This window comes from Aegilops tauschii, chromosome 3, assembly GCF_002575655.3.
Source record: "Aegilops tauschii subsp. strangulata cultivar AL8/78 chromosome 3, Aet v6.0, whole genome shotgun sequence".
Lineage (NCBI taxonomy): Eukaryota > Viridiplantae > Streptophyta > Magnoliopsida > Poales > Poaceae > Aegilops > Aegilops tauschii.
The window spans coordinates 199,409,147-199,421,546 of NC_053037.3; positions in this window are offsets into that span (position 1 = coordinate 199,409,147).

Below are 12,400 nucleotides of genomic sequence, written 5' to 3' on the forward strand. Positions count from 1 at the left end.
AATAGGTAGGATGCTGGCTATTTTGAGGAAGATATAATAAGGCTTATGTGTGATAGAGCGTATCATATCATGGGGTTTGGATGCACCTGCGAAGTTTGCACAGACACTCGATGTGAGAAAGGGCAATGCACGGTGCTGTAGAGGCTAGCAAATTGCGGAAAGGTAAGCATGTGTATAATCCATGGACTCACATTAGACATAAAGGACTCATATACTTGTTGCAAAAGTTTATTAGCCCTCAAAGCAAAGTACTACTATCCATGCCCCTAGGGGGATAGATTGGTAGGAAAAGACCATCGCTCGTCCCTGACCGCCACTCCTAAGTAGGGGTGGGCATAAAAACCGACGAACCGAAGACCGAACCGATACCGAAACCGAAAAAATGAATTTTCAGTTTTTGTCACTACTACAGTAAAACTCAATTTTCAATTATACTAACCAAATTTAATTTGGACTGTTCAGTGTTATACCGATAACCGAAACAGAAACCGAAGTGACTTGATCGAACACGCAAAATCCCAGCGCCCTGGTAGCTATGAACCTTGATAGGTACTTCGCGTGGCCACATGTGCGAGTCATGGACGGCCTTGTGCCTCCCCTAGGCCTTCCACGTACATGCAACTACCAAGGCCCACACTTTTGCACAATAGTTTCTCTCTGGCAGCACACTACGATACTTCACTGGATTTATCCCACCTCGGCTAGCTAGACGGGATGACACAGTGAGCTTGGCTACTTAAGATGACACAGTGAACAGAAACAGAAGACAGTGTCGTTTTGAGTTTATTATTTCTACTGTTAATTCAGTGCATGCTGAAAAAAAATATGTTTTCACATGGCCCCTAGTTTGGTTAAAACTGAAAACCGAACCGAAAAATAGGTTAACCGAACTTTTGGTAAGTTGAATTTTTGTGTCTATTTCGGTTTTCACTTTGACTAACCGAATTTGTAAAAAAATGAACAGTAGAAACCGAACCGATTTTTTGGTTTCTACGAAAGCCCAGGCCTACTCATAAGGAAGACAATCAATAATAAATCATGCTCCAACTTCATAGCATAACGAGAGACTATACGTGCACGCTTTGGGAATCACAAAGCTTAACACCAATATTCTTACTAACCACAACCGTTTACTAGTACCTCCCACATATTCCATCTGTATATCGCAAAACTATTGCAAGGAATCAAACATATCATATTCAGTGATCCATAAGTTTTATGTAGGATTTTATGACTAACCATGCAATTGACCAATTCCTGTTGACTCTCTAAATAGATATAAGTGAAGCATGAGAGTTTAATTCTTTCTATAAAAGACCATGCTCTAATAAATATAAGTGAAGCAAAAGAGCATTCTACAAACAACGGTTTTCTATGTGAAGAGAAACAAGCAATCCACACTTCAAATGATATAAGTGAAGCACATGAAGCTTTCAATAAAGCCATACTCAAAAGATATTGTCGGTGGGAAACAACACATATGGAATCACTGGGATCCCTTCTACGGTTGGCGGGCGCGAGGTTGTGCAAAGAGCGGGTCTGGTAGTCAGCACAAAGATCGTTTACCCAGGTTCGGGCCGCGAGGATGCGTAATACCCTAGTCCTGCTTCGGTGTATATTTGAGTGTTTCTTGAGCTCTTGAACTAGCTAGGGCCCGTGCGTCGTCCAAAAGATCCGAATCCTTCTCCAGTATGCCTCGGGCCTCCTTTTATAGTTAAAAGGGGCTGCCACAGAGGCACACAGGAGGTGGAACGGTATACAGTGGTCAAGTTTATCCTCTGGCACCGTCGGACAAACGCATTTAATGCGTTGCCGATGTTCCCATCTAGCTTTATCGGGGATGGCGAGGAAGCTCGTCCCAGCTGTCGCCGCCTCGCCTTGCTCCGACGCGCGTCCGAGCCGATGAGGCGTTGTAGCGCCACGTTGGCTGGCTGCTGGGCTGGCGCGGTGGCAGAGTCTTCACGAAGATTTGCATGCCACTACGCAGGTGCTTGCTAAGTTGGCCTGGAGACCGCGCGTCGCCATGGAGGTGCTTGCCCAGCTGGTTGGGTTGGCAGCTGTATGGGAACGGTGGTGGAGCCTTGGAAGACGTGGGCCTGGCTGTGGCCCCGCGAGTGTCGTTGGCAAGGGTCTTGCCGGGGCCCCGACAAGGGTCTTGCCGTGGCATCGCGGTCGTCCCCGGCAAGGATCTTGCCGGCTGTCTTGTGGATTTCCTCGGCTAGGATCTCGCCGAGGATTGGCGTCTTCTGGTCCTCATCTGATCTTGTGTGCTTATGATCTTCACAAAGATCTGCATACCACCATGGAGGTGCCTCCCGAGCCTTGGTTCCAATGTGGTTGATGGCGTTGGAACCCTTGGCTCAAGGGTGGCGCGCTCTGCTGGCGTCGGGCGAGTTGCCTTGGCAAGGCTCTTGCCAAGGCTACGGAGGCCGCCCCGGCAAGGGCCTTGCCGGGGCAGCCCACCTCGTCCCTATGCTCTTTGTGTCTCTGGCCTTGGCATTGCTTCACTTGTCTTGTGCCTTTGGCCATCCTCCTCTGTCCTGCTTAATGTGGCTGCGGGCGCCGCTCTGACTGCCCGTGCACAAGTAAAGGGGTAAAAAGGAGAGCCCCTACTTTTGTACACCGACAGGATCCCCCGGGCCTGGGCCACACATGAGCGCAACGCGTTGTTGGGCTAGGCCCAGAACGGTGCACAGGCACGTGGGGCGGAGTTTTACTGCGGTAATTCTTTCGCCCGCTGCACTTCCCCATGACCCGCGCTGAATCGCGCGATGTGGGGGTCGTGCGTGACGTGGGGGTCATGCGTGGGGTGGTTGCTGCCCTCACGCATCACATCATAGTAAATGGTAGCGAAGCGGCCCGCGCCTTCCCCATAAAAAAGGAGAAACCGCTGGCGCGACGCCCATTTACCCTCCGTGCCTTTTCCAATCTTGGAAACGCCGTCCCTCCCTTCTTCCTTCTCAAGATCTTGCTTTCGCTCGCCGCCACCGCCCCCATTGCTCTTGATTCTTCGTCCCCCTCCAGCTGCCATGGCTCCCAAAACCAGCAGGGGCAAGGGAGTGTCCAAGGAAGCCGGGGAGAGGGAGGCGCCAGAGAGTGAGTTGGCGGCACGGTGGACGCAACTCGCCTACTTTCCGTCGATGGTCGACGCGATCCACCTCTGAGATTACTTCAAGCCCCTGTGGGGGTGTAAGACGAAGGGGCACCCTGCCACCCGCATCATCCCCGCCGGTTTCGCCGAAGCCGGCCCGAATCGGTACCCATTCTTCGTTGATTACTTTTCCAGTGGGCTCTGTCCCCCTTTCTCCGATTTCTTCAATGACGTCATGCACACCTATGGCTTCCACCTTCTGGATTTCACTCCGAATGCTGTGGCGTGCATGGCCCTTTTTGCCCATCTCTGCGAGGGCTTCGCCGGAGTGCATCCGAGCACGGCGCTCTTCCGCCACTACTTTTATCCTTGCATCCAAAAGGGAGGTGCCATCTCCGGTTGTGTCGCCTGGATCGCAAGGAGCCAGGATAAAGGGACATATCCGGAGGGCGCTCAGAAGGAGAGGTGGGAGGAGTGGCGGAGCAGGTGGTGCTGGATTGTGGAGGAGGACCCGCAGGAATTGTGGCGGGTCCGCCAGGCGCCGCAGGTTCGTAGAGATGATTGGGGCGATGTCGACGTCAAGGATGAGAAGCTCACGGTTGCCACCACCAGGATCAATCGCCTCACTGTGGTCGGGCTCACCCTTGAGATGATTGGGGTGGATTTCATCCGTCGCCTGGTCGCTCCACTTCATAATAAGGGGAGGCCGGTCTGGCTTTTCAGGAACGCAGCTGACATCATGAGGCTTCGCCCCGGCTTGGATCTCAACTTCACAGTGATGGGGCACGCCCACTTCTGCCAGAGGCTTTTCCAGCTCGACGTGCATCGCGACGGCAGGGCTGAGAGGACCCGCAAGGCCGCGAAGGCCGGCAAGGTCGCCAAGGGGCCCTCGTTTGGGTTGCCGGCGGGAGTGGTCCCGGTAAGCAACAACTCTCGCCAAACTGTCATCATCGCCATGATGTCGGACTTCAACGTGCACGGCCTTGACCCAAACTGGGCCGAGCCGGGGGCGGATCAGGTGCAGGAGTTCTTCGACAGCCTGTCGGAGAAGTACGTCCGCGATGAGCCATTGCTTGTCCGGGATACCAACAAGGAGGAGCTGGATTACATCGCCGCCTGGGCGGCGGAGGCGGAGCTTGCTCGGGAGGCCGGCAGCGCTGGCCACGTGGAAGATGAGGCCGAGGCGGCCGTGGAGGAGAAGGAGCTTGCCGGATGGGCGGGGTCTGCCGGGGAGGCCAGCAACACTGACACCGGGGCCCCTCTCGTTGAAGATGTGGTCGACGAGTCGACCAAGGAGGAGGCCGAGGCTGACGACCCTCCGGCCTTAGAGAAAAGGCGTGTCCTGCGGCGGGCCAGCTTCGGCAAGCCTGTCTGGCCCGGCAGGACCGAGCAATCGCAAGAGACACCCAGGGGGTGTCCGTGCGCCTGACGAGGGCCGCGACGGCAAAGAAGGTGGTGAAAGCCGCGGTGGCGAAGAGGAAAGCCACTGCCTCTTCTTCATCCAAGCGTCCTCGGACTCCACCCGGTTCCCCTCCTCCCGTAGATGTCGACACGGAGGTCATCTTCAATTTTGGGTCTCTCAGCCCAAGGAGGAAGAGGAAGACAGTGGTGGAGGAGGTGGAGGAAGAGCAAGTATCTCGCCCCACTCCCGTATTATCCCCTGACCTTACTCCTATATCATCTTTCCTTAACCTGATGTTGTTTCCACAGGGACATGGAGACGCTGGCGCAGAAGGTAGCGAAAAGGGCCAAGGTCTCGGCGGGCGGCCAGCCCCCGGCGGGCTCCTGGAGTACGCCGTTGGTGGTGGAGAGCAGCCCGGATAACAGCCCCCGGCGTAGCCCCCGCTTCAGCCCCCAGCGTGAGCCCATCACTCACCCCTCCATTAATGACCTTTGGGGTGTGAATCTTTGATGCTGATTTTGCCGGGTTTGTAGGAGAAGAACGGCAGCAGCAGGAGCCACCGAGGGGCACCCCCAACACGCTGCCCCTCTCGACTACGCCACCCCGAGGGGCGTCTCTGGCAAGGGCATCCACCACCGAGCCCACGCCCATGGAGGAGGAGCAGACGAACTTTGGTGCCAGTGGTCCCACACCGGCAACGAACGTTGGCGGGGAGGGCGCCACCTCTTTCCAGCCTGGTGCAGGTAAGTTTGCTCGCTTTCCGTCCCTGTTCTTGCTTCTTCTTTTGAACATTTACTTGGTTCTGCCTCATCCTCCTTCTTGGCATCTAGGCACTTCCTCGGCGGACCAGGAGAACGTCGATACCGTCATCGAGGAGGTCGCCAGGGATGCTGAGGCTGAGGCCAACAAGATCGCCGCCGAGGAGGCCGCCAAGTCTGCAGACAAGGATGCCGCCAAGGGGCCTACCGGGGAGGCCGGCAAGGACGCTGCCGAGGAGGGGCAATCGACGACCAGCCTTCCTCCTCGACCGCCTCCGGCTCGGGCAAATACCTAAAGGTGAGTGACAACCTATTCGTCCTCCTCCCAGGGGCCGTGAGCACCAGGGCGCCCACCGAGGGCGAGGTGTTCGACGACGAGGCACTCGCCGCCGCCGGGCTTGAGGTTGTTGACGAGACGAGCGCTGGTGGCGGCGGTTCCCAGGAGGCGGAGCTCCTTCGGGCCATGAGTGCCAAATTCCAGAAGCTCCAGGTGCTTTACCGTGCCCGCCTGGACAAGGCCAAGTCCAGGATGGCGGCGGTGGACAAGGCGGAGGCGGACCTCGAAGGGCACGTCGCCGAGACGTAGGCTTTGTTTCGCCAAGCCCATGAGGAGTTGAAGGTTGCCCAGGACCTGCTGGACAAGCGTAAGCTGGAGCTTGTCATGAAGCAGGCCGACATCGAGAAGGCCGAGGAGGAGATGAGGGAGCAGGCCGCCAAGGACGAGGCCGCTCGGCACCAGCAACAGGCCGTATTGAACTCCCAGGAGGAGGATCTTGCCGCTCGTGTGGAGAAGCTTGCCCCAACACTCCGCAGCAAGGATGATGAGGTCGAAAAGCTTCTCGTACGGCAGACCCAGGAGCTGGAGCAGAGGCACAAGGAGGCGCTTGATGCCCAGGCCTTGGCCCACGGCGGCAAGGTGAAAGAGCTGGAGGTGGAGTGGGATAGGCTGAAGGAACAGGCTCTGAAGGTGGCGAAGGAGAAGGACACGTTCAACGGTGCCTTAGCGGAGGCGCAGGGCACAATCCTCGGCAAGGTTGAGCAGCTCTCCAAGGCCAACGACTCCATCAAAGACCTTAAGCTGAAGCTGGAGGGTCTCAAGGGGACGCTCTCAGAGGTCAAGGCCCGGGAGGAGACCCTGGCCAAGAATCTGGAGAAGGAGAGGCGGCTGCGGAAGAACGACGCCGCCAACCACGAGGACTTTGTGAAGGGCGAGAACCTCTGGATCAGCCGCCTCACCGACATCGCTAGCAGGATCACCATGCAGCTGGCTACCATGGGGATGCCGCACGTGAGGTACGCCCCAGAGCCGAATGCAAGTCCCAATGCCAAACCGACCCTGTTCTTCGAGGGTGTTCTTGGAGCCCTGGAGCAGTTCCGCTCCAACAGGGCGGCCTCTCTGGCCGATGATGCCCTAAGGCTTTGCCGGGGTGCCATGACCAAGGTCCTTACCAAGGTGGCGTACTGGAACCCCAACCTCGACTTCGACGCCGCGCTGGAGAGCTTGCCAGAGGGCGTGGACCTTGCGGCGCTCGAGGAATGTATTGAGCCCATCATCAGCCGCGTCGACGGAGTTCGGAGGATCGAGGGCCAGCACCGGGACTAGGCACCCCGTTTCTTATCGCCGTTGCGAGTTCAAAACCAAGACAGTTTTATCTTAAGTTAGAACCGCAGCGATTATTTGATGTAATATAACTCTGCAGTACCCTGAAACGATGCATGTTATTTTCCCGTTTGATCTCCCTTTGTATGTCCACCCTACGTTAATCGGGTAGGCTTGCCGGCACGTAAACCCAGGGTGCGGCGCCTTGAGGACGGATCCCCAATAGCCTGTCGGGTGTGCTTGCTGCCAGGCAAACCACCTTTCTGCTCTTAACGCGGCCGCTCGAACTGCCAAGCGGACTCGAGATAGAAGGAGAGCATTGCCAATTGCAGAAGGCCACCCTGCCGGCCTCGACGCAGCTGCTCAAACTATTGAGCGGACTCGAAACAGAGCAAGGGCGTTGCCAATAGTGGAAGGGCCCCATTGCGTGCAGGTTTTCCATACACGAGGCAAGATCTTCGGGGATGATAACCATATATATATATATATAAAGGGATTGCTCAAAGTTCTGCATGACTTAGCTTTTCTGCCGCCGCGTGAGCGTTCACTGCATCCACCGAAGAGGCCGCTTTTTTGGTCGTCTTCTTCCTTGGAGGGACGACCACGATGAAGCCACTGCTCCTACCAAACCGGATTTCCACAACTGCGCCCCCTACCTGGCGCGCCAAAGATGTCGGTGGGAAACGACACCTATGGAATCACTCAGATCCCTTCTACGGTTGGCGGGCGTGAGGTTGTGCAAAGAGCGGGTCTGGTAGTCAGCACAAAGATCGTTTACCCATGTTCAGGCCGCGAGGATGGGTAATACCCTAGTCCTGCTTCGGTGTATATTTGAGTGTTCTTGAGCTCTTGAACTAGCTATGGCCCGTGCGTCGTCCAAAAGATCCGAATCCTTCTCCAGTATGCCTCAGGCATCCTTCTATAGTTAAAAGGGGCTGCCAAGGTGGCACACAGGAGGTGGAAAGGTATACAGTGGTTAAGTTTATCCTCTGGCACCGTCGGACAAACGCATTTAATGCGTTGCCGAGGTGCCCTTCTTGCCTTGTCGGGGATGGCGATGAAGCTCGTCCCAGCTGTCGCCGCCTCGCCTGGCTCCGACACACGTCCGAGCCGATGAGGCGTTGTAGCTCCACGTTGGCTGGCTGTTGGGCTGGCGCGGTGGCAGAGTCTTCACAAAGATTTGCATGCCACCATGCATGTGCTTGTTGAGTTGGCCTGGAGACCGCGTGTCGCCACGCAGGTGCCTGCCCAGCTGGTTGGGCTGGCAGCTGTATGGGAACGGTGGTGGAGCCTTGGCAGACATGGGCCTGGCTGTGGCCCCGCGAGTTTCCTCGGCAAGGTTCTAGCCGGGGCCCCGGCAAGGGTCTTGTCGTGGCATCGCGGTCGTCCCCGGCAAGGATCTTGCCGGGGGTCTTGTGGATTTCCTCGGCTAGGATCTCGCCGAGGATCATTGTCTTCTGGTCCTCATCTGATCTTGTGCGCTTATGACCTTCACAAAGATTTGCATACCACCATGGAGGTGCTTGCCGAGCCTTGGTTCCAATGTGGTTGATGGCATTGGAACCCTTGGCTCAAGGGTGGCGCGCTCTACTGGCGTCGGGCAAGTTGCCCCGGCAAGGCTCTTGCCGGGGCTGCGGAGGCCGCCCCGGCAAGGGCCTTGCCGGGGGAGCCCACCATGCCCCTCCGCTCTTTGTATCTCTGGCCTTGGCGTTGCTTTGCTTCTCTTGCGCCTTTGGCTCTCCTCCCCTGTCCTGCTTAATATGGCCGCGGGCGCGGCTCTGACTGCCCGTGCACAAGTAAAGGGGTAAAAAGGAGAGCCCCTACTTTTATACACCGACAGATATAAGTGAAGTTCAATGAGTATTCTATAAATCAACCCTGGACTATCTCATACCAGCATGGTGCATAAAATAAAAAATGGAAAAATAAATGCAAAAGATGCTCCAAGATTTGCACATATCACATGAACGAAACAAAGACGAAAACATACTGATACTTGTTGAAGACAGATGGGATGCCTTCCGGAGCATCCCCAAGCTTAGACGCTTGAGTCTCGTTGAATATTTACTTGGGGTGCCTTGGTCATCCCCAAGCTTGAGCTCTTGCCTCTCCTCCTTCTCCTCATATCAAGACCTCCTCGATCTTTGATCACTTCATCCACACAAAACTCAAAAGAAAGTTCGGTAAGATCTGTTAGTATAATAAAGCAAATCACTACTCTAAGTACTGTTGCAAACCAATTAATTTTTTGTTTTTGCATTGTATCTACTGTAATATAACTTTTCCATGGCTTATACCACCGATAGAATCGATAGTTTCATCAAAACAAGCAAAACAATGCATCAAAAACAGAATCTGTCTTAAACAGGATAGACTGTAGTAATCTGAACATTCACCATACTTCTGGTACTCCAAAAATTCTTAAACAATTATTAAAAAATAAAAAATTTGTATATAAATACTTTGCAAAAAGTTTGAGAACCTTTCGACGTTTCAGTAAAAAACGTAAAATCGTGCGCTACAGCCAAAGTTTCTGTTTTTTCACAGCACATACCAACAAGCAATCTACTCATCCTAAAGGCAAATCTTGGCACATTATTTTATAATACAATGGACTTTTACAAGAGGATAATTATTTTTCTTCAAAATTTTCTGCAATTCAATATTTACAAAGTTTCCATGGGCATGAACAAAGTTCAAGGCATGCTCCCGCTTCCACGGTGCTCGTCTATCTTACTTTCCCTTTTCTTTTTGTGAAGTTTTAAGTTCCCCTCTATATTTTTTTGTTTTTAAACTTTATAAAAGCACTCAACAGAAATAAATGACTCTCTAAAACTTCCAGGTTGTCTCCCTGGCAGCGCTTTCTTTAAAGCCATTAATCTAGGCATAACGTGCTCAAGTAATGAATCCACCCGGATCCCAAGGTATATCAAAGCCAATTTTAATTAACAATGATTTGGAATTTAGTAATGAGCACAAAACAACATATATCATGCAATGAGGAAGTCTAACTCTCTTCCTATGCATCGGCATGTCATACAAGAACAATTCATGCACATCAAGTAAAGGCCAATACATAGCATAAGCAGTTTCTTGCAATATTTTCATGTTGGAAACATAGAGAGGCGGAGATGTAGTTCCTCTCTCATAATAATTGCAAGTAGGAGCAGCAAGCACATGCATATTATATTCATCAGAATTATCATGTGCAACGGTAAAAGGCAACCCATCAATATAATCCTTAATAAGTGCAAAGTTCTCCAATATAGTATAGTTTGGAGAATTCAAAAAGATAATAGGACTATCATGTGTGGGTGCAATAGCAACAATGCCAGTGATCGTGGGACGTGGGCAATCCGCGGGCCACGACCGAAGTTTTCCCGCAATGTTACATGCGACGTGTGAGATAATCGGATATTGACCCAAGCTCAAGGTTAATGAAGACGTAAAGAAGACCTCAAGAGGCCAGCCTCTTCAGCACCGCCTCCTGTGCACTTATTAGGCCCTACCCCGACGATGCTCGGCAGCGCGTTCGGGGCAGGCCCGGGGGCTTCTGTCGGAGCAACAAACCCTGGGTCTGTTGCCTAGACTGTCCACGGGCACGGGAACGGGATTGAGGCACCAAGCCAAGTCAGAGTTCAAGAGACCATGAGCTTCGAAGGACCAACAGGCAGACCAAGAGGACCAAAGTCAAGCCAGAGAAACAAGATGCCACCAGGAGAAAATCCTCCCTTGCCGGGCAGGCGAGCTCGACAGGGACGGGGTCACCCCCGGAAGAAGACATCCAAGACGTCCCTGTAGGGCCTACCGGGACTCATGAGAGCAAAGCTACCTCACCCAACCACTCCGCCATGACCCACGTCGTCAATCAGTGCGGTGTCAAGCCGCATAGTGGCTAAGTGGCAGCCGTTCGCCACATGGCGGCCTCTTTCTATAGGAAATGCCTACATATGACACTCGTCCTGCGACATGTCAAGCGAGTAGGCATGGAGCTGGCGAGATAGCCTGGCAAGGCTTGTTGGGCAACCAATGTCGTGACGTTAAGAGGTGCATTTAATGACCCTGTCAGCCTGCAGAGTTAGGTATGATAGCACTGTTTGCTATCTTATCAGTGCATAATGACTACTTTGCCATTGCGGTAACCCCTTAATCTATAAAAGGAGGCCCTAGCAACCGTAGAAAGGGTTAGAAGGTTGGATAACACACACACCCATATGCGCGTAGCCATGGTCGCCCTGAGGCAACCCCTGCCGGGCAGTGTACTACGCCTCACCACAATTCTTCCACCATCAATCCACCAAAGCAGGAGCAGTGTTTTATGCCTCACGGCGGCCCAAACCTGGGTAAAATTGCTTGCGTGATCCTTGTCGCGCTGCCGCACGCTCGTCTGCTCTTTGTGCAACGCGACGTCCCCCTGCCGAACCAGCAAGGGGCCCTCTGGTCCCATAGGTGGCTGTGGTTTCCCGCGACAATGTGTAATAGTATACGCCGTCTCATGTCCCAACATCAATCTTTTTTTAGTGCCAAATCAACACCGTTCATACATCTTAGTTTTTACAGTGGCAAATCACCACTGGTTGTTTTCTATCATTTTAATTATATAATAGATGGTCTAGAGGTATTTAGAACATTTTATATTTATTTAAATATCAACGGGCCTTCAAAGGCCAAGAGGTGGAAGGAGTTATGGGCCACAAGGGCCCATACGGATGTGGTGCTCCCCTTCGCATATAGGGGGGCCGAATTGGAATACGGGAGGAGTCCAACTCCTTCCCCTTGGATGGCTCCCCAATTAGGAACTTTCCCTCCTCGGTGGTTGCCCTCTCCTCCTCCTTGAACCTATATATACTAGGTTTTTTTGTTCTATTGGATATACAATTCTGGAGCCTCCTCTAGTACTTATAGTTCTTGTTCTAGTTTGTCCTCGTTGACTAATTAAAGCTTGGCTAATCCTCTTGTCCTCATATTTAGAAGACTAGTGTGGTTCTAATCGCCTCCCTCTAATTCTCCAGTGACGATTAGCTCTCGATGGCAAAGCGCTGCCGGATCGTGAAGGTTGCACGCTTGCAACCAAGTAGAGAGGCCATGCTTTTGGTCTTCGGTTCGAGGGATCATTCGTGGGTGGTATGAGGGACTCTAAGTATGATCTACAATGACAAGTTCTTCTTCCGCTGCAACTTGGAGGTGGTAATGATCGTGAACCCAACCCGTTATGCGTCTTCATATTGATCTTGGGTGATCGTAGATGCAATTTTTTTGTTTTCTACTAGTTTCCCAAAAGCAGCATCACGAGCGGTTTTATGAGTAGATGCAGGCTGCGTTCTAGATCACATGTGATTGTGAGGTTTAATGTTCTTGCTATGCTTCCCTCGAGTGTTGCTTCGGTTCAATTCATCGACGACATAGTGTTGCTTGTTACAAGGTTCTGACCATCGATCGGCTCTGGCGTACACAGGAGGGTCCCGAAGATAGATGATCCTCTAGGGGGTCACACTTATTTGACGAAGTTTGTGTGGTGCTAGAGATTTTTAATTAAGTCTCTTGTTTCA